The 19,476-nt window shown below is 56.3% G+C and overlaps 8 non-coding genes across 8 annotated transcripts; all 8 read left to right on the forward strand.

The window, feature by feature from the left end:
• The first annotated feature begins 1,899 nt into the window (after nt 1-1,899).
• On the forward strand, nt 1,900-1,971 carry TRNAE-CUC (transfer RNA glutamic acid (anticodon CUC)). Its single transcript has one exon. It is a non-coding gene; the product is annotated as a tRNA-Glu (tRNA).
• Nucleotides 1,972-3,670: 1,699 nt separating this feature from the next.
• On the forward strand, nt 3,671-3,742 carry TRNAD-GUC (transfer RNA aspartic acid (anticodon GUC)). The gene has a single exon. It is a non-coding gene; the product is annotated as a tRNA-Asp (tRNA).
• Nucleotides 3,743-6,341: 2,599 nt separating this feature from the next.
• TRNAE-CUC (transfer RNA glutamic acid (anticodon CUC)) lies at nt 6,342-6,413 on the forward strand. Its single transcript has one exon. It is a non-coding gene; the product is annotated as a tRNA-Glu (tRNA).
• A 1,698-nt stretch (nt 6,414-8,111) lies between these two features.
• Nucleotides 8,112-8,183, forward strand: TRNAD-GUC (transfer RNA aspartic acid (anticodon GUC)). The gene has a single exon. It is a non-coding gene; the product is annotated as a tRNA-Asp (tRNA).
• A 2,600-nt stretch (nt 8,184-10,783) lies between these two features.
• Nucleotides 10,784-10,855, forward strand: TRNAE-CUC (transfer RNA glutamic acid (anticodon CUC)). The gene has a single exon. It is a non-coding gene; the product is annotated as a tRNA-Glu (tRNA).
• A 1,698-nt stretch (nt 10,856-12,553) lies between these two features.
• On the forward strand, nt 12,554-12,625 carry TRNAD-GUC (transfer RNA aspartic acid (anticodon GUC)). The gene has a single exon. It is a non-coding gene; the product is annotated as a tRNA-Asp (tRNA).
• A 2,600-nt stretch (nt 12,626-15,225) lies between these two features.
• On the forward strand, nt 15,226-15,297 carry TRNAE-CUC (transfer RNA glutamic acid (anticodon CUC)). Its single transcript has one exon. It is a non-coding gene; the product is annotated as a tRNA-Glu (tRNA).
• Nucleotides 15,298-16,996: 1,699 nt separating this feature from the next.
• TRNAD-GUC (transfer RNA aspartic acid (anticodon GUC)) lies at nt 16,997-17,068 on the forward strand. Its single transcript has one exon. It is a non-coding gene; the product is annotated as a tRNA-Asp (tRNA).
• Nucleotides 17,069-19,476: the final 2,408 nt, after the last annotated feature.

The raw sequence follows: 19,476 nt of genomic DNA on the forward strand, positions 1-19,476 counted from the left end.
GTCCCTGAGAAGAGGAGCAGACCCCCGCTGGTGCCCTGAGAAGAGGCACTGACCCCCCGCTGGTGCCCTGAGTAGAGGCGCTGACACCCCGCTGGTGCCCTGAGGAGAGGCACTGCCCTCCCTCTGGTGCCCTGAGAGGAGGAGCTGACCCCCGCTGGTGCCCTGAGAAGAGGCGCTTACCTCCTGCTGGTGCCCTGAGTAGAGGCGCTGACCTCCCGCTGGTGCCATGAGAAAAGGGACTGCCCTCCTTTAGGGGTACCTGAGAAGAGGTGCTGATTCCCCGCTAGTGCCCTGAGAAGTGGCGCTGACCTCCAGCTGGTGCCCTGAGAAGAGGCGCTGCCCTCCTGCAAGGGCCCCTGAGAAGAGGCGCTGACCTCCAGCTGGTGCCATGAGAATAGGCGCTGCCCTCCTGCAAGGGCCCCTGAGAAGAGGCGCTGACCCCCCCCGCTAGTGCCCTGAGAAGAGGCGCTGACCTCCAGCTGGTGCCCTGAGAAGAGGCGCTGACCTCCAGCTGGTGCCCTGAGAAGAGGCGCTGCCCTCCTGCAAGGGCCCCTGAGAAGAGGCGCTGACCTCCAGCTGATGCCCTGAGAAGAGGCGCTGCCCTCCTGCAAGGGCCCCTGAGAAGAGGTGCTGACCCCCCCGCTAGTGCCCTGAGAAGAGGCGCTGACCTCCAGCTGGTGCCCTGAGAAGAGGTGCTGACCTCCCGCTGGTGCCCTGAGAAGAGGTGCTGACCTCCCGCTGGTGCCCTAAGAAGAGGCGCTGACCTCCTGCTGGTGCCCTGAGAAGAGGCACTGACCCCCCGCTGGTGCCCTGAGTAGAGGTGCTGACACCCCGCTGGGGCCCTGAGAAGAGGCACTGACCCCCCCCCGCTGGTGCTCTGAGGAGAGGCACTGCCCTCCCTCTGGTGCTCTGAGAGGAGGAGCTGACCCCCGCTGGTGCCCTGAGAAGAGGCGCTTATCTCCTGCTGGTGCCCTGAGTAGAGGCGCTGACCTCCCGCTGGTGCCATGAGAAAAGGGACTGCCCTCCTTCAGGGGTACCTGAGAAGAGGTGCTGATCCCCGCTAGTGCCCTGAGAAGAGGCGCTGACCTCCAGCTGGTGCCCTGAGAAGAGGCGCTGACCTCCCGCTGGTGCCCTGAGAAGAGGCGCTGACCTCCAGCTGGTGCCCTGAGAAGAGGCGCTGCCCTCCTGCAAGGGCCCCTGAGAAGAGGCGCTGACCCCCCGCTAGTGCCCTGAGAAGAGGCACTGACCTCCAGCTGGTGCCCTGAGAAGAGGCGCTGCCCTCCTGCAAAGGCCCCTGAGAAGAGGCGCTGACCCCCCCGCTAGTGCCCTGAGAAGAGGCGCTGACCTCCAGCTGGTGCCCTGAGAAGAGGCGCTGCCCTCCTGCAAGGGCCCCTGAGAAGAGGCGCTGACCCCCCGCTAGTGCCCTGAGAAGAGGTGCTGACCTCCAGCTGGTGCCCTGAGAAGAGGCGCTGACCTCCCGCTGGTGCCCTGAGAAGAGGCGCTGACCTCCCGCTGGTGCCCTGAGAAGAGGAGCTGACCTAGAACAGTGACTGGTATTTTTCTGGATGGTTAATTGGTTCTTGCTGTTTTTGCTCTCCAGTTAGTTGTGTGTTATGAAGGTCCCATGCGTCTTCCAGGGATGGAAACTGTCCCGAGATCTGAGTCTATTTAACGTTCAGTAGATTGCTTTGTTGGGGGTGTGCCTGAAAGCAGTGTTTTTTTTGTGTGTCCCATGATGTTTTCCAAAGTGTAGTAAAGACTAGCTTGCCAGTGTTAGGTTGATGTGTGTGTGTTTTCCTGCTTACTTTAGTTGATGCACAAAACCCTGTGACAGCAGCACAGGCGGCCTCACCCTGGTGGTATGTCTTGGAGCAGGTGCTGCTCCAGAGCACCCAGTGCTCCCTGGTGGTCTAGTGGTTAGGATTCGGCGCTCTCACCGCCGCGGCCCGGGTTCGATTCCCGGCCAGGGAAGGGGACTTTTTTTTTCTCCCCACGGTATACTTCTAGTTTTTTTTCATCCTATCTAAACACATTTTTTAAGGTTTTACATCGCAAATCTTTTATTACATACATTTCTTCTTTACTTGACCTGCCACCTGCTAATAACAACGTCACCTTTCAGGCACACAGACAAAACACTGATAGAAAACTGGATGCTGGTCATCAAAGCTTGTTCTTCACAAAGGATGGGTTACCGCTTGGAAGAAGCACTGGCAAATCCAGGAGGCCTGTTTCTAGGGGTCTCCAGCTCTATGAAGAATCCAGTTTCAAGACAACATTGAAAGGGAGAGATTCGCTTCTGGAGCTTGCTACACTATAGCTTCGGAGATGGCAGCTTGCCAAATTGTTGACAGGCTCGAGCCAATTGTCAGAATGCCAGTATTCTGCGACCCACCTAGTTTGATGGATATCTGCTGGTTGGGTGGAAGGAAGCAAAGAGGAGGTGGGGGCTTATAGTATTAACGTGAAGCCAGATAGGGAGATGGGGAAGAGCAGCATTGGAGGGGGAGAGCAACACGGGCGGGCGGGATACTGCTCACCAAGCCCGGATTTACGCAGGATGGGCGGAGTCCCTCAGTCTCTCTGTCCAGCGGGGGCTCTCTCTTTACCCGTATGGCCAGTCCGGCCCTGGTGCCGTCATGTCTCCCAAAGGGCGTCTCTAGCCCGTCACTCTGGAGTCTGTATCCTCCGGGTGAGGTCTCCTATTCTTCTAGCTAGGGGCTGGAGAGAAGGGAGGTGGTTGGTCTGGGGCGCCAGTCATAGTCGCCCTTGAGAGGCGTTTCTAAGGTAGTTTGTAAGTGTGTCTGGACAGGTTGCTCTAAGGTGCGCAAAGTGATGTCTTAGCATTTGAAAGAAGCATTGAGAAAGGCAGGTGGCCTGTTTGTTTTCCTTTGCTGGCTTTGTGCAGGGAAGGAAAGTCTCCATTGTAGGGTTTGGCGCTTTATGAAGGCCTTGAGCTGCTGTTTAGAGACAGAGTGCTGCCTAGGCGGCTGGGCACGCTGCTCACACCTCATGCCATATAGCGCCTTGTCATCCCTACATCACCGAGCCTTCGATAGCTCAGTTGGTAGAGCGGAGGACTGTAGTGGGGAAGCTGATATCCTTAGGTCGCTGGTTCAAATCCGGCTCGAAGGAATTTTGCAAAGTCTTCACTTTTTTCCTCTGCTTCACAATTCAAAGCGCCTCTTTCTCAGACACTCGCACACCTGGGCTTTTCCTGCCTCCTCTCTTCTCCTTTACAAGCCAGCTTTCTCCTTTGGCGCAGGCGGGCGGGTGGGCGGGTGGGAGGGAGCGTCTCCCTCCCCACTCCCTGTGTGCAGCCCCCGCTGCAATCCTCCAGCATCAGAGAGAGCCAGGGGCCCCTGGGCTGAAGATCCAGGCCGGGGCCGTCAGAAGCAGCCGTGGGAGCTGGTTGCTGTGACTCTGGCATCAGGTGATGCTGCTGAGAGCGCTGCTGAGAGTGTCTGCTAGGAGGTGAGAAGGATCTTGTGAGGCAGGAGTGTGTTTGTGTGTGTATTGTGTGAGGGAGTGTGTGTGTGTTTGTTGAGCCTGTGGGCCCCTGTGTTGGTGTGAAGGAGTTGATAAATGGCACAAATTCATAGCATATGAGGATGGACAGGCGGGTTTTCAGCCACATGAGGAGCGGCTCAGCGAGACCAGGTGCAGCTGTTCCTCGTTAGTATAGTGGTCAGTATCCCCGCCTGTCACGCGGGAGACCGGGGTTCAATTCCCCGACGGGGAGGATTCCATCGCATTTTTTAAAGCATGACAACTCTACCTTTATTTAGAATTTCATCTAGAATGTGGCGCTTTCCACTCATGACATCATCTGATTTACTAATGCGGTCTCATAACTTTTACGATCAATCACGGGCAATTTTTAAGTGGGACACTTTTTGCGAAGGATGTCTGCCTTTTCGTTTTAACCTTCTGTGTACTTAATTGAAAAAAGAAACGTGCACGAAGCCTTGTTATTTACATCAAAATCAAAGGACTACATGATCAATCATATGCGTTGAAGCCTGTTGTTTTTTCAAGAGACATAAATGAAATGATGGATCGCGCTCTGAATGAGGAATTATTTTTTATGACATTGAAGCGTTTTATTTATCTTTGTTTCGGTCTAATGTTTTAGGGCTTACAGGCACATTGTGAAAGTGAAAGTTCCACTGGCCTGCACGTGCACTCCCCACCATCCTCGTCAGAGATCTTATATTGCCTAGGTCCAGCATGAGTACCAAATTCCTTTCAGGCTATTGCAGTGTATTCTGCTACTTGTAGTTTCTAACACTCTAAACTGAGGGCGAGGGGAGCCAGCATCCAAAGCAACACCCTGGTCTGGGTGAAGCGCTCATGCTCAGATCTGGGCTTACTTGAGAGCTTTGACGAGGCCTTGGACGAGCTGCAGGCATCCCCCAGAAGGTCTGCTGCCCTCCTACAGGGGTCCCTGAGAAGAGGAGCAGACCCCCGCTGGTGCCCTGAGAAGAGGCACTGACCCCCCGCTGGTGCCCTGAGTAGAGGCGCTGACACCCCGCTGGTGCCCTGAGGAGAGGCACTGCCCTCCCTCTGGTGCCCTGAGAGGAGGAGCTGACCCCCGCTGGTGCCCTGAGAAGAGGCGCTTACCTCCTGCTGGTGCCCTGAGTAGAGGCGCTGACCTCCCGCTGGTGCCATGAGAAAAGGGACTGCCCTCCTTTAGGGGTACCTGAGAAGAGGTGCTGATTCCCCGCTAGTGCCCTGAGAAGTGGCGCTGACCTCCAGCTGGTGCCCTGAGAAGAGGCGCTGCCCTCCTGCAAGGGCCCCTGAGAAGAGGCGCTGACCTCCAGCTGGTGCCATGAGAATAGGCGCTGCCCTCCTGCAAGGGCCCCTGAGAAGAGGCGCTGACCCCCCCCGCTAGTGCCCTGAGAAGAGGCGCTGACCTCCAGCTGGTGCCCTGAGAAGAGGCGCTGACCTCCAGCTGGTGCCCTGAGAAGAGGCGCTGCCCTCCTGCAAGGGCCCCTGAGAAGAGGCGCTGACCTCCAGCTGATGCCCTGAGAAGAGGCGCTGCCCTCCTGCAAGGGCCCCTGAGAAGAGGTGCTGACCCCCCCGCTAGTGCCCTGAGAAGAGGCGCTGACCTCCAGCTGGTGCCCTGAGAAGAGGTGCTGACCTCCCGCTGGTGCCCTGAGAAGAGGTGCTGACCTCCCGCTGGTGCCCTAAGAAGAGGCGCTGACCTCCTGCTGGTGCCCTGAGAAGAGGCACTGACCCCCCGCTGGTGCCCTGAGTAGAGGTGCTGACACCCCGCTGGGGCCCTGAGAAGAGGCACTGACCCCCCCCCGCTGGTGCTCTGAGGAGAGGCACTGCCCTCCCTCTGGTGCTCTGAGAGGAGGAGCTGAACCCCGCTGGTGCCCTGAGAAGAGGCGCTTATCTCCTGCTGGTGCCCTGAGTAGAGGCGCTGACCTCCCGCTGGTGCCATGAGAAAAGGGACTGCCCTCCTTCAGGGGTACCTGAGAAGAGGTGCTGATCCCCGCTAGTGCCCTGAGAAGAGGCGCTGACCTCCAGCTGGTGCCCTGAGAAGAGGCGCTGACCTCCCGCTGGTGCCCTGAGAAGAGGCGCTGACCTCCAGCTGGTGCCCTGAGAAGAGGCGCTGCCCTCCTGCAAGGGCCCCTGAGAAGAGGCGCTGACCCCCCGCTAGTGCCCTGAGAAGAGGCACTGACCTCCAGCTGGTGCCCTGAGAAGAGGCGCTGCCCTCCTGCAAAGGCCCCTGAGAAGAGGCGCTGACCCCCCGCTAGTGCCCTGAGAAGAGGCGCTGACCTCCAGCTGGTGCCCTGAGAAGAGGCGCTGCCCTCCTGCAAGGGCCCCTGAGAAGAGGCGCTGACCCCCCGCTAGTGCCCTGAGAAGAGGTGCTGACCTCCAGCTGGTGCCCTGAGAAGAGGCGCTGACCTCCCGCTGGTGCCCTGAGAAGAGGCGCTGACCTCCCGCTGGTGCCCTGAGAAGAGGAGCTGACCTAGAACAGTGACTGGTATTTTTCTGGATGGTTAATTGGTTCTTGCTGTTTTTGCTCTCCAGTTAGTTGTGTGTTATGAAGGTCCCATGCGTCTTCCAGGGATGGAAACTGTCCCGAGATCTGAGTCTATTTAAGGTTCAGTAGATTGCTTTGTTTGGGGTGTGCCTGAAAGCAGTGTTTTTTTTGTGTGTCCCATGATGTTTTCCAAAGTGTAGTAAAGACTAGCTTGCCAGTGTTAGGTTGATGTGTGTGTGTTTTCCTGCTTACTTTAGTTGATGCACAAAACCCTGTGACAGCAGCACAGGCGGCCTCACCCTGGTGGTATGTCTTGGAGCAGGTGCTGCTCCAGAGCACCCAGTGCTCCCTGGTGGTCTAGTGGTTAGGATTCGGCGCTCTCACCGCCGCGGCCCGGGTTCGATTCCCGGTCAGGGAAGGGACTCTTTTTTTCTCCCCACGGTATACTTCTAGTTTTTTTTCATCCTATCTAAACACATTTTTTAAGGTTTTACATCGCAAATCTTTTATTACATACATTTCTTCTTTACTTGACCTGCCACCTGCTAATAACAACGTCACCTTTCAGGCACACAGACAAAACACTGATAGAAAACTGGATGCTGGTCATCAAAGCTTGTTCTTCACAAAGGATGGGTTACCGCTTGGAAGAAGCACTGGCAAATCCAGGAGGCCTGTTTCTAGGGGTCTCCAGCTCTATGAAGAATCCAGTTTCAAGACAACATTGAAAGGGAGAGATTCGCTTCTGGAGCTTGCTACACTATAGCTTCGGAGATGGCAGCTTGCCAAATTGTTGACAGGCTCGAGCCAATTGTCAGAATGCCAGTATTCTGCGACCCACCTAGTTTGATGGATATCTGCTGGTTGGGTGGAAGGAAGCAAAGAGGAGGTGGGGGCTTATAGTATTAACGTGAAGCCAGATAGGGAGATGGGGAAGAGCAGCATTGGAGGGGGAGAGCAACACGGGCGGGCGGGATACTGCTCACCAAGCCCGGATTTACGCAGGATGGGCGGAGTCCCTCAGTCTCTCTGTCCAGCGGGGGCTCTCTCTTTACCCGTATGGCCAGTCCGGCCCTGGTGCCGTCATGTCTCCCAAAGGGCGTCTCTAGCCCGTCACTCTGGAGTCTGTATCCTCCGGGTGAGGTCTCCTATTCTTCTAGCTAGGGGCTGGAGAGAAGGGAGGTGGTTGGTCTGGGGCGCCAGTCATAGTCGCCCTTGAGAGGCGTTTCTAAGGTAGTTTGTAAGTGTGTCTGGACAGGTTGCTCTAAGGTGCGCAAAGTGATGTCTTAGCATTTGAAAGAAGCATTGAGAAAGGCAGGTGGCCTGTTTGTTTTCCTTTGCTGGCTTTGTGCAGGGAAGGAAAGTCTCCATTGTAGGGTTTGGCGCTTTATGAAGGCCTTGAGCTGCTGTTTAGAGACAGAGTGCTGCCTAGGCGGCTGGGCACGCTGCTCACACCTCATGCCATATAGCGCCTTGTCATCCCTACATCACCGAGCCTTCGATAGCTCAGTTGGTAGAGCGGAGGACTGTAGTGGGGAAGCTGATATCCTTAGGTCGCTGGTTCAAATCCGGCTCGAAGGAATTTTGCAAAGTCTTCACTTTTTTCCTCTGCTTCACAATTCAAAGCGCCTCTTTCTCAGACACTCGCACACCTGGGCTTTTCCTGCCTCCTCTCTTCTCCTTTACAAGCCAGCTTTCTCCTTTGGCGCAGGCGGGCGGGTGGGCGGGTGGGAGGGAGCGTCTCCCTCCCCACTCCCTGTGTGCAGCCCCCGCTGCAATCCTCCAGCATCAGAGAGAGCCAGGGGCCCCTGGGCTGAAGATCCAGGCCGGGGCCGTCAGAAGCAGCCGTGGGAGCTGGTTGCTGTGACTCTGGCATCAGGTGATGCTGCTGAGAGCGCTGCTGAGAGTGTCTGCTAGGAGGTGAGAAGGATCTTGTGAGGCAGGAGTGTGTTTGTGTGTGTATTGTGTGAGGGAGTGTGTGTGTGTTTGTTGAGCCTGTGGGCCCCTGTGTTGGTGTGAAGGAGTTGATAAATGGCACAAATTCATAGCATATGAGGATGGACAGGCGGGTTTTCAGCCACATGAGGAGCGGCTCAGCGAGACCAGGTGCAGCTGTTCCTCGTTAGTATAGTGGTCAGTATCCCCGCCTGTCACGCGGGAGACCGGGGTTCAATTCCCCGACGGGGAGGATTCCATCGCATTTTTTAAAGCATGACAACTCTACCTTTATTTAGAATTTCATCTAGAATGTGGCGCTTTCCACTCATGACATCATCTGATTTACTAATGCGGTCTCATAACTTTTACGATCAATCACGGGCAATTTTTAAGTGGGACACTTTTTGCGAAGGATGTCTGCCTTTTCGTTTTAACCTTCTGTGTACTTAATTGAAAAAAGAAACGTGCACGAAGCCTTGTTATTTACATCAAAATCAAAGGACTACATGATCAATCATATGCGTTGAAGCCTGTTGTTTTTTCAAGAGACATAAATGAAATGATGGATCGCGCTCTGAATGAGGAATTATTTTTTATGACATTGAAGCGTTTTATTTATCTTTGTTTCGGTCTAATGTTTTAGGGCTTACAGGCACATTGTGAAAGTGAAAGTTCCACTGGCCTGCACGTGCACTCCCCACCATCCTCGTCAGAGATCTTATATTGCCTAGGTCCAGCATGAGTACCAAATTCCTTTCAGGCTATTGCAGTGTATTCTGCTACTTGTAGTTTCTAACACTCTAAACTGAGGGCGAGGGGAGCCAGCATCCAAAGCAACACCCTGGTCTGGGTGAAGCGCTCATGCTCAGATCTGGGCTTACTTGAGAGCTTTGACGAGGCCTTGGACGAGCTGCAGGCATCCCCCAGAAGGTCTGCTGCCCTCCTACAGGGGTCCCTGAGAAGAGGAGCAGACCCCCGCTGGTGCCCTGAGAAGAGGCACTGACCCCCCGCTGGTGCCCTGAGTAGAGGCGCTGACACCCCGCTGGTGCCCTGAGGAGAGGCACTGCCCTCCCTCTGGTGCCCTGAGAGGAGGAGCTGACCCCCGCTGGTGCCCTGAGAAGAGGCGCTTACCTCCTGCTGGTGCCCTGAGTAGAGGCGCTGACCTCCCGCTGGTGCCATGAGAAAAGGGACTGCCCTCCTTTAGGGGTACCTGAGAAGAGGTGCTGATTCCCCGCTAGTGCCCTGAGAAGTGGCGCTGACCTCCAGCTGGTGCCCTGAGAAGAGGCGCTGCCCTCCTGCAAGGGCCCCTGAGAAGAGGCGCTGACCTCCAGCTGGTGCCATGAGAATAGGCGCTGCCCTCCTGCAAGGGCCCCTGAGAAGAGGCGCTGACCCCCCCCGCTAGTGCCCTGAGAAGAGGCGCTGACCTCCAGCTGGTGCCCTGAGAAGAGGCGCTGACCTCCAGCTGGTGCCCTGAGAAGAGGCGCTGCCCTCCTGCAAGGGCCCCTGAGAAGAGGCGCTGACCTCCAGCTGATGCCCTGAGAAGAGGCGCTGCCCTCCTGCAAGGGCCCCTGAGAAGAGGTGCTGACCCCCCCGCTAGTGCCCTGAGAAGAGGCGCTGACCTCCAGCTGGTGCCCTGAGAAGAGGTGCTGACCTCCCGCTGGTGCCCTGAGAAGAGGTGCTGACCTCCCGCTGGTGCCCTAAGAAGAGGCGCTGACCTCCTGCTGGTGCCCTGAGAAGAGGCACTGACCCCCCGCTGGTGCCCTGAGTAGAGGTGCTGACACCCCGCTGGGGCCCTGAGAAGAGGCACTGACCCCCCCCCGCTGGTGCTCTGAGGAGAGGCACTGCCCTCCCTCTGGTGCTCTGAGAGGAGGAGCTGACCCCCGCTGGTGCCCTGAGAAGAGGCGCTTATCTCCTGCTGGTGCCCTGAGTAGAGGCGCTGACCTCCCGCTGGTGCCATGAGAAAAGGGACTGCCCTCCTTCAGGGGTACCTGAGAAGAGGTGCTGATCCCCGCTAGTGCCCTGAGAAGAGGCGCTGACCTCCAGCTGGTGCCCTGAGAAGAGGCGCTGACCTCCCGCTGGTGCCCTGAGAAGAGGCGCTGACCTCCAGCTGGTGCCCTGAGAAGAGGCGCTGCCCTCCTGCAAGGGCCCCTGAGAAGAGGCGCTGACCCCCCGCTAGTGCCCTGAGAAGAGGCACTGACCTCCAGCTGGTGCCCTGAGAAGAGGCGCTGCCCTCCTGCAAAGGCCCCTGAGAAGAGGCGCTGACCCCCCCGCTAGTGCCCTGAGAAGAGGCGCTGACCTCCAGCTGGTGCCCTGAGAAGAGGCGCTGCCCTCCTGCAAGGGCCCCTGAGAAGAGGCGCTGACCCCCCGCTAGTGCCCTGAGAAGAGGTGCTGACCTCCAGCTGGTGCCCTGAGAAGAGGCGCTGACCTCCCGCTGGTGCCCTGAGAAGAGGCGCTGACCTCCCGCTGGTGCCCTGAGAAGAGGAGCTGACCTAGAACAGTGACTGGTATTTTTCTGGATGGTTAATTGGTTCTTGCTGTTTTTGCTCTCCAGTTAGTTGTGTGTTATGAAGGTCCCATGCGTCTTCCAGGGATGGAAACTGTCCCGAGATCTGAGTCTATTTAACGTTCAGTAGATTGCTTTGTTGGGGGTGTGCCTGAAAGCAGTGTTTTTTTTGTGTGTCCCATGATGTTTTCCAAAGTGTAGTAAAGACTAGCTTGCCAGTGTTAGGTTGATGTGTGTGTGTTTTCCTGCTTACTTTAGTTGATGCACAAAACCCTGTGACAGCAGCACAGGCGGCCTCACCCTGGTGGTATGTCTTGGAGCAGGTGCTGCTCCAGAGCACCCAGTGCTCCCTGGTGGTCTAGTGGTTAGGATTCGGCGCTCTCACCGCCGCGGCCCGGGTTCGATTCCCGGTCAGGGAAGGGACTCTTTTTTTCTCCCCACGGTATACTTCTAGTTTTTTTTCATCCTATCTAAACACATTTTTTAAGGTTTTACATCGCAAATCTTTTATTACATACATTTCTTCTTTACTTGACCTGCCACCTGCTAATAACAACGTCACCTTTCAGGCACACAGACAAAACACTGATAGAAAACTGGATGCTGGTCATCAAAGCTTGTTCTTCACAAAGGATGGGTTACCGCTTGGAAGAAGCACTGGCAAATCCAGGAGGCCTGTTTCTAGGGGTCTCCAGCTCTATGAAGAATCCAGTTTCAAGACAACATTGAAAGGGAGAGATTCGCTTCTGGAGCTTGCTACACTATAGCTTCGGAGATGGCAGCTTGCCAAATTGTTGACAGGCTCGAGCCAATTGTCAGAATGCCAGTATTCTGCGACCCACCTAGTTTGATGGATATCTGCTGGTTGGGTGGAAGGAAGCAAAGAGGAGGTGGGGGCTTATAGTATTAACGTGAAGCCAGATAGGGAGATGGGGAAGAGCAGCATTGGAGGGGGAGAGCAACACGGGCGGGCGGGATACTGCTCACCAAGCCCGGATTTACGCAGGATGGGCGGAGTCCCTCAGTCTCTCTGTCCAGCGGGGGCTCTCTCTTTACCCGTATGGCCAGTCCGGCCCTGGTGCCGTCATGTCTCCCAAAGGGCGTCTCTAGCCCGTCACTCTGGAGTCTGTATCCTCCGGGTGAGGTCTCCTATTCTTCTAGCTAGGGGCTGGAGAGAAGGGAGGTGGTTGGTCTGGGGCGCCAGTCATAGTCGCCCTTGAGAGGCGTTTCTAAGGTAGTTTGTAAGTGTGTCTGGACAGGTTGCTCTAAGGTGCGCAAAGTGATGTCTTAGCATTTGAAAGAAGCATTGAGAAAGGCAGGTGGCCTGTTTGTTTTCCTTTGCTGGCTTTGTGCAGGGAAGGAAAGTCTCCATTGTAGGGTTTGGCGCTTTATGAAGGCCTTGAGCTGCTGTTTAGAGACAGAGTGCTGCCTAGGCGGCTGGGCACGCTGCTCACACCTCATGCCATATAGCGCCTTGTCATCCCTACATCACCGAGCCTTCGATAGCTCAGTTGGTAGAGCGGAGGACTGTAGTGGGGAAGCTGATATCCTTAGGTCGCTGGTTCAAATCCGGCTCGAAGGAATTTTGCAAAGTCTTCACTTTTTTCCTCTGCTTCACAATTCAAAGCGCCTCTTTCTCAGACACTCGCACACCTGGGCTTTTCCTGCCTCCTCTCTTCTCCTTTACAAGCCAGCTTTCTCCTTTGGCGCAGGCGGGCGGGTGGGCGGGTGGGAGGGAGCGTCTCCCTCCCCACTCCCTGTGTGCAGCCCCCGCTGCAATCCTCCAGCATCAGAGAGAGCCAGGGGCCCCTGGGCTGAAGATCCAGGCCGGGGCCGTCAGAAGCAGCCGTGGGAGCTGGTTGCTGTGACTCTGGCATCAGGTGATGCTGCTGAGAGCGCTGCTGAGAGTGTCTGCTAGGAGGTGAGAAGGATCTTGTGAGGCAGGAGTGTGTTTGTGTGTGTATTGTGTGAGGGAGTGTGTGTGTGTTTGTTGAGCCTGTGGGCCCCTGTGTTGGTGTGAAGGAGTTGATAAATGGCACAAATTCATAGCATATGAGGATGGACAGGCGGGTTTTCAGCCACATGAGGAGCGGCTCAGCGAGACCAGGTGCAGCTGTTCCTCGTTAGTATAGTGGTCAGTATCCCCGCCTGTCACGCGGGAGACCGGGGTTCAATTCCCCGACGGGGAGGATTCCATCGCATTTTTTAAAGCATGACAACTCTACCTTTATTTAGAATTTCATCTAGAATGTGGCGCTTTCCACTCATGACATCATCTGATTTACTAATGCGGTCTCATAACTTTTACGATCAATCACGGGCAATTTTTAAGTGGGACACTTTTTGCGAAGGATGTCTGCCTTTTCGTTTTAACCTTCTGTGTACTTAATTGAAAAAAGAAACGTGCACGAAGCCTTGTTATTTACATCAAAATCAAAGGACTACATGATCAATCATATGCGTTGAAGCCTGTTGTTTTTTCAAGAGACATAAATGAAATGATGGATCGCGCTCTGAATGAGGAATTATTTTTTATGACATTGAAGCGTTTTATTTATCTTTGTTTCGGTCTAATGTTTTAGGGCTTACAGGCACATTGTGAAAGTGAAAGTTCCACTGGCCTGCACGTGCACTCCCCACCATCCTCGTCAGAGATCTTATATTGCCTAGGTCCAGCATGAGTACCAAATTCCTTTCAGGCTATTGCAGTGTATTCTGCTACTTGTAGTTTCTAACACTCTAAACTGAGGGCGAGGGGAGCCAGCATCCAAAGCAACACCCTGGTCTGGGTGAAGCGCTCATGCTCAGATCTGGGCTTACTTGAGAGCTTTGACGAGGCCTTGGACGAGCTGCAGGCATCCCCCAGAAGGTCTGCTGCCCTCCTACAGGGGTCCCTGAGAAGAGGAGCAGACCCCCGCTGGTGCCCTGAGAAGAGGCACTGACCCCCCGCTGGTGCCCTGAGTAGAGGCGCTGACACCCCGCTGGTGCCCTGAGGAGAGGCACTGCCCTCCCTCTGGTGCCCTGAGAGGAGGAGCTGACCCCCGCTGGTGCCCTGAGAAGAGGCGCTTACCTCCTGCTGGTGCCCTGAGTAGAGGCGCTGACCTCCCGCTGGTGCCATGAGAAAAGGGACTGCCCTCCTTTAGGGGTACCTGAGAAGAGGTGCTGATTCCCCGCTAGTGCCCTGAGAAGTGGCGCTGACCTCCAGCTGGTGCCCTGAGAAGAGGCGCTGCCCTCCTGCAAGGGCCCCTGAGAAGAGGCGCTGACCTCCAGCTGGTGCCATGAGAATAGGCGCTGCCCTCCTGCAAGGGCCCCTGAGAAGAGGCGCTGACCCCCCCCGCTAGTGCCCTGAGAAGAGGCGCTGACCTCCAGCTGGTGCCCTGAGAAGAGGCGCTGACCTCCAGCTGGTGCCCTGAGAAGAGGCGCTGCCCTCCTGCAAGGGCCCCTGAGAAGAGGCGCTGACCTCCAGCTGATGCCCTGAGAAGAGGCGCTGCCCTCCTGCAAGGGCCCCTGAGAAGAGGTGCTGACCCCCCCGCTAGTGCCCTGAGAAGAGGCGCTGACCTCCAGCTGGTGCCCTGAGAAGAGGTGCTGACCTCCCGCTGGTGCCCTGAGAAGAGGTGCTGACCTCCCGCTGGTGCCCTAAGAAGAGGCGCTGACCTCCTGCTGGTGCCCTGAGAAGAGGCACTGACCCCCCGCTGGTGCCCTGAGTAGAGGTGCTGACACCCCGCTGGGGCCCTGAGAAGAGGCACTGACCCCCCCCCGCTGGTGCTCTGAGGAGAGGCACTGCCCTCCCTCTGGTGCTCTGAGAGGAGGAGCTGACCCCCGCTGGTGCCCTGAGAAGAGGCGCTTATCTCCTGCTGGTGCCCTGAGTAGAGGCGCTGACCTCCCGCTGGTGCCATGAGAAAAGGGACTGCCCTCCTTCAGGGGTACCTGAGAAGAGGTGCTGATCCCCGCTAGTGCCCTGAGAAGAGGCGCTGACCTCCAGCTGGTGCCCTGAGAAGAGGCGCTGACCTCCCGCTGGTGCCCTGAGAAGAGGCGCTGACCTCCAGCTGGTGCCCTGAGAAGAGGCGCTGCCCTCCTGCAAGGGCCCCTGAGAAGAGGCGCTGACCCCCCGCTAGTGCCCTGAGAAGAGGCACTGACCTCCAGCTGGTGCCCTGAGAAGAGGCGCTGCCCTCCTGCAAAGGCCCCTGAGAAGAGGCGCTGACCCCCCCGCTAGTGCCCTGAGAAGAGGCGCTGACCTCCAGCTGGTGCCCTGAGAAGAGGCGCTGCCCTCCTGCAAGGGCCCCTGAGAAGAGGCGCTGACCCCCCGCTAGTGCCCTGAGAAGAGGTGCTGACCTCCAGCTGGTGCCCTGAGAAGAGGCGCTGACCTCCCGCTGGTGCCCTGAGAAGAGGCGCTGACCTCCCGCTGGTGCCCTGAGAAGAGGAGCTGACCTAGAACAGTGACTGGTATTTTTCTGGATGGTTAATTGGTTCTTGCTGTTTTTGCTCTCCAGTTAGTTGTGTGTTATGAAGGTCCCATGCGTCTTCCAGGGATGGAAACTGTCCCGAGATCTGAGTCTATTTAACGTTCAGTAGATTGCTTTGTTGGGGGTGTGCCTGAAAGCAGTGTTTTTTTTGTGTGTCCCATGATGTTTTCCAAAGTGTAGTAAAGACTAGCTTGCCAGTGTTAGGTTGATGTGTGTGTGTTTTCCTGCTTACTTTAGTTGATGCACAAAACCCTGTGACAGCAGCACAGGCGGCCTCACCCTGGTGGTATGTCTTGGAGCAGGTGCTGCTCCAGAGCACCCAGTGCTCCCTGGTGGTCTAGTGGTTAGGATTCGGCGCTCTCACCGCCGCGGCCCGGGTTCGATTCCCGGCCAGGGAAGGGGACTTTTTTTTTCTCCCCACGGTATACTTCTAGTTTTTTTTCATCCTATCTAAACACATTTTTTAAGGTTTTACATCGCAAATCTTTTATTACATACATTTCTTCTTTACTTGACCTGCCACCTGCTAATAACAACGTCACCTTTCAGGCACACAGACAAAACACTGATAGAAAACTGGATGCTGGTCATCAAAGCTTGTTCTTCACAAAGGATGGGTTACCGCTTGGAAGAAGCACTGGCAAATCCAGGAGGCCTGTTTCTAGGGGTTTCCAGCTCTATGAAGAATCCAGTTTCAAGACAACATTGAAAGGGAGAGATTCGCTTCTGGAGCTTGCTACACTATAGCTTCGGAGATGGCAGCTTGCCAAATTGTTGACAGGCTCGAGCCAATTGTCAGAATGCCAGTATTCTGCGACCCACCTAGTTTGATGGATATCTGCTGGTTGGGTGGAAGGAAGCAAAGAGGAGGTGGGGGCTTATAGTATTAACGTGAAGCCAGATAGGGAGATGGGGAAGAGCAGCATTGGAGGGGGAGAGCAACACGGGCGGGCGGGATACTGCTCACCAAGCCCGGATTTACGCAGGATGGGCGGAGTCCCTCAGTCTCTCTGTCCAGCGGGGGCTCTCTCTTTACCCGTATGGCCAGTCCGGCCCTGGTGCCGTCATGTCTCCCAAAGGGCGTCTCTAGCCCGTCACTCTGGAGTCTGTATCCTCCGGGTGAGGTCTCCTATTCTTCTAGCTAGGGGCTGGAGAGAAGGGAGGTGGTTGGTCTGGGGCGCCAGTCATAGTCGCCCTTGAGAGGCGTTTCTAAGGTAGTTTGTAAGTGTGTCTGGACAGGTTGCTCTAAGGTGCGCAAAGTGATGTCTTAGCATTTGAAAGAAGCATTGAGAAAGGCAGGTGGCCTGTTTGTTTTCCTTTGCTGGCTTTGTGCAGGGAAGGAAAGTCTCCATTGTAGGGTTTGGCGCTTTATGAAGGCCTTGAGCTGCTGTTTAGAGACAGAGTGCTGCCTAGGCGGCTGGGCACGCTGCTCACACCTCATGCCATATAGCGCCTTGTCATCCCTACATCACCGAGCCTTCGATAGCTCAGTTGGTAGAGCGGAGGACTGTAGTGGGGAAGCTGATATCCTTAGGTCGCTGGTTCAAATCCGGCTCGAAGGAATTTTGCAAAGTCTTCACTTTTTTCCTCTGCTTCACAATTCAAAGCGCCTCTTTCTCAGACACTCGCACACCTGGGCTTTTCCTGCCTCCTCTCTTCTCCTTTACAAGCCAGCTTTCTCCTTTGGCGCAGGCGGGCGGGTGGGCGGGTGGGAGGGAGCGTCTCCCTCCCCACTCCCTGTGTGCAGCCCCCGCTGCAATCCTCCAGCATCAGAGAGAGCCAGGGGCCCCTGGGCTGAAGATCCAGGCCGGGGCCGTCAGAAGCAGCCGTGGGAGCTGGTTGCTGTGACTCTGGCATCAGGTGATGCTGCTGAGAGCGCTGCTGAGAGTGTCTGCTAGGAGGTGAGAAGGATCTTGTGAGGCAGGAGTGTGTTTGTGTGTGTATTGTGTGAGGGAGTGTGTGTGTGTTTATTGAGCCTGTGGGCCCCTGTGTTGGTGTGAAGGAGTTGATAAATGGCACAAATTCATAGCATATGAGGATGGACAGGCGGGTTTTCAGCCACATGAGGAGCGGCTCAGCGAGACCAGGTGCAGCTGTTCCTCGTTAGTATAGTGGTCAGTATCCCCGCCTGTCACGCGGGAGACCGGGGTTCAATTCCCCGACGGGGAGGATTCCATCGCATTTTTTAAAGCATGACAACTCTACCTTTATTTAGAATTTCATCTAGAATGTGGCGCTTTCCACTCATGACATCATCTGATTTACTAATGCGGTCTCATAACTTTTACGATCAATCACGGGCAATTTTTAAGTGGGACACTTTTTGCGAAGGATGTCTGCCTTTTCGTTTTAACCTTCTGTGTACTTAATTGAAAAAAGAAACGTGCACGAAGCCTTGTTATTTACATCAAAATCAAAGGACTACATGATCAATCATATGCGTTGAAGCCTGTTGTTTTTTCAAGAGACATAAATGAAATGATGGATCGCGCTCTGAATGAGGAATTATTTTTTATGACATTGAAGCGTTTTATTTATCTTTGTTTCGGTCTAATGTTTTAGGGCTTACAGGCACATTGTGAAAGTGAAAGTTCCACTGGCCTGCACGTGCACTCCCCACCATCCTCGTCAGAGATCTTATATTGCCTAGGTCCAGCATGAGTACCAAATTCCTTTCAGGCTATTGCAGTGTATTCTGCTACTTGTAGTTTCTAACACTCTAAACTGAGGGCGAGGGGAGCCAGCATCCAAAGCAACACCCTGGTCTGGGTGAAGCGCTCATGCTCAGATCTGGGCTTACTTGAGAGCTTTGACGAGGCCTTGGACGAGCTGCAGGCATCCCCCAGAAGGTCTGCTGCCCTCCTACAGGGGTCCCTGAGAAGAGGAGCAGACCCCCGCTGGTGCCCTGAGAAGAGGCACTGACCCCCCGCTGGTGCCCTGAGTAGAGGCGCTGACACCCCGCTGGTGCCCTGAGGAGAGGCACTGCCCTCCCTCTGGTGCCCTGAGAGGAGGAGCTGACCCCCGCTGGTGCCCTGAGAAGAGGCGCTTACCTCCTGCTGGTGCCCTGAGTAGAGGCGCTGACCTCCCGCTGGTGCCATGAGAAAAGGGACTGCCCTCCTTTAGGGGTACCTGAGAAGAGGTGCTGATTCCCCGCTAGTGCCCTGAGAAGTGGCGCTGACCTCCAGCTGGTGCCCTGAGAAGAGGCGCTGCCCTCCTGCAAGGGCCCCTGAGAAGAGGCGCTGACCTCCAGCTGGTGCCATGAGAATAGGCGCTGCCCTCCTGCAAGGGCCCCTGAGAAGAGGCGCTGACCCCCCCCGCTAGTGCCCTGAGAAGAGGCGCTGACCTCCAGCTGGTGCCCTGAGAAGAGGCGCTGACCTCCAGCTGGTGCCCTGAGAAGAGGCGCTGCCCTCCTGCAAGGGCCCCTGAGAAGAGGCGCTGACCTCCAGCTGATGCCCTGAGAAGAGGCGCTGCCCTCCTGCAAGGGCCCCTGAGAAGAGGTGCTGACCCCCCCGCTAGTGCCCTGAGAAGAGGCGCTGACCTCCAGCTGGTGCCCTGAGAAGAGGTGCTGACCTCCCGCTGGTGCCCTGAGAAGAGGTGCTGACCTCCCGCTGGTGCCCTAAGAAGAGGCGCTGACCTCCTGCTGGTGCCCTGAGAAGAGGCACTGACCCCCCGCTGGTGCCCTGAGTAGAGGTGCTGACACCCCGCTGGGGCCCTGAGAAGAGGCACTGCCCCCACCCCGCTGGTGCTCTGAGGAGAGGCACTGCCCTCCCTCTGGTGCTCTGAGAGGAGGAGCTGACCCCCGCTGGTGCCCTGAGAAGAGGCGCTTATCTCCTGCTGGTGCCCTGAGTAGAGGCGCTGACCTCCCGCTGGTGCCATGAGAAAAGGGACTGCCCTCCTTCAGGGGTACCTGAGAAGAGGTGCTGATCCCCGCTAGTGCCCTGAGAAGAGGCGCTGACCTCCAGCTGGTGCCCTGAGAAGAGGCGCTGACCTCCCGCTGGTGCCCTGAGAAGAGGCGCTGACCTCCAGCTGGTGCCCTGAGAAGAGGCGCTGCCCTCCTGCAAGGGCCCCTGAGAAGAGGCGCTGACCCCCCGCTAGTGCCCTGAGAAGAGGCACTGACCTCCAGCTGGTGCCCTGAGAAGAGGCGCTGCCCTCCTGCAAAGGCCCCTGAGAAGAGGCGCTGACCCCCCCGCTAGTGCCCTGAGAAGAGGCGCTGACCTCCAGCTGGTGCCCTGAGAAGAGGCGCTGCCCTCCTGCAAGGGCCCCTGAGAAGAGGCGCTGACCCCCCGCTAGTGCCCTGAGAAGAGGTGCTGACCTCCAGCTGGTGCCCTGAGAAGAGGCGCTGACCTCCCGCTGGTGCCCTGAGAAGAGGCGCTGACCTCCCGCTGGTGCCCTGAGAAGAGGAGCTGACCTAGAACAGTGACTGGTATTTTTCTGGATGGTTAATTGGTTCTTGCTGTTTTTGCTCTCCAGTTAGTTGTGTGTTATGAAGGTCCCATGCGTCTTCCAGGGATGGAAACTGTCCCGAGATCTGAGTCTATTTAACGTTCAGTAGATTGCTTTGTTGGGGGTGTGCCTGA

The sequence above is a fragment of the Triturus cristatus genome, chromosome 4_1, assembly GCF_964204655.1.
Source record: "Triturus cristatus chromosome 4_1, aTriCri1.1, whole genome shotgun sequence".
NCBI lineage: Eukaryota > Metazoa > Chordata > Amphibia > Caudata > Salamandridae > Triturus > Triturus cristatus.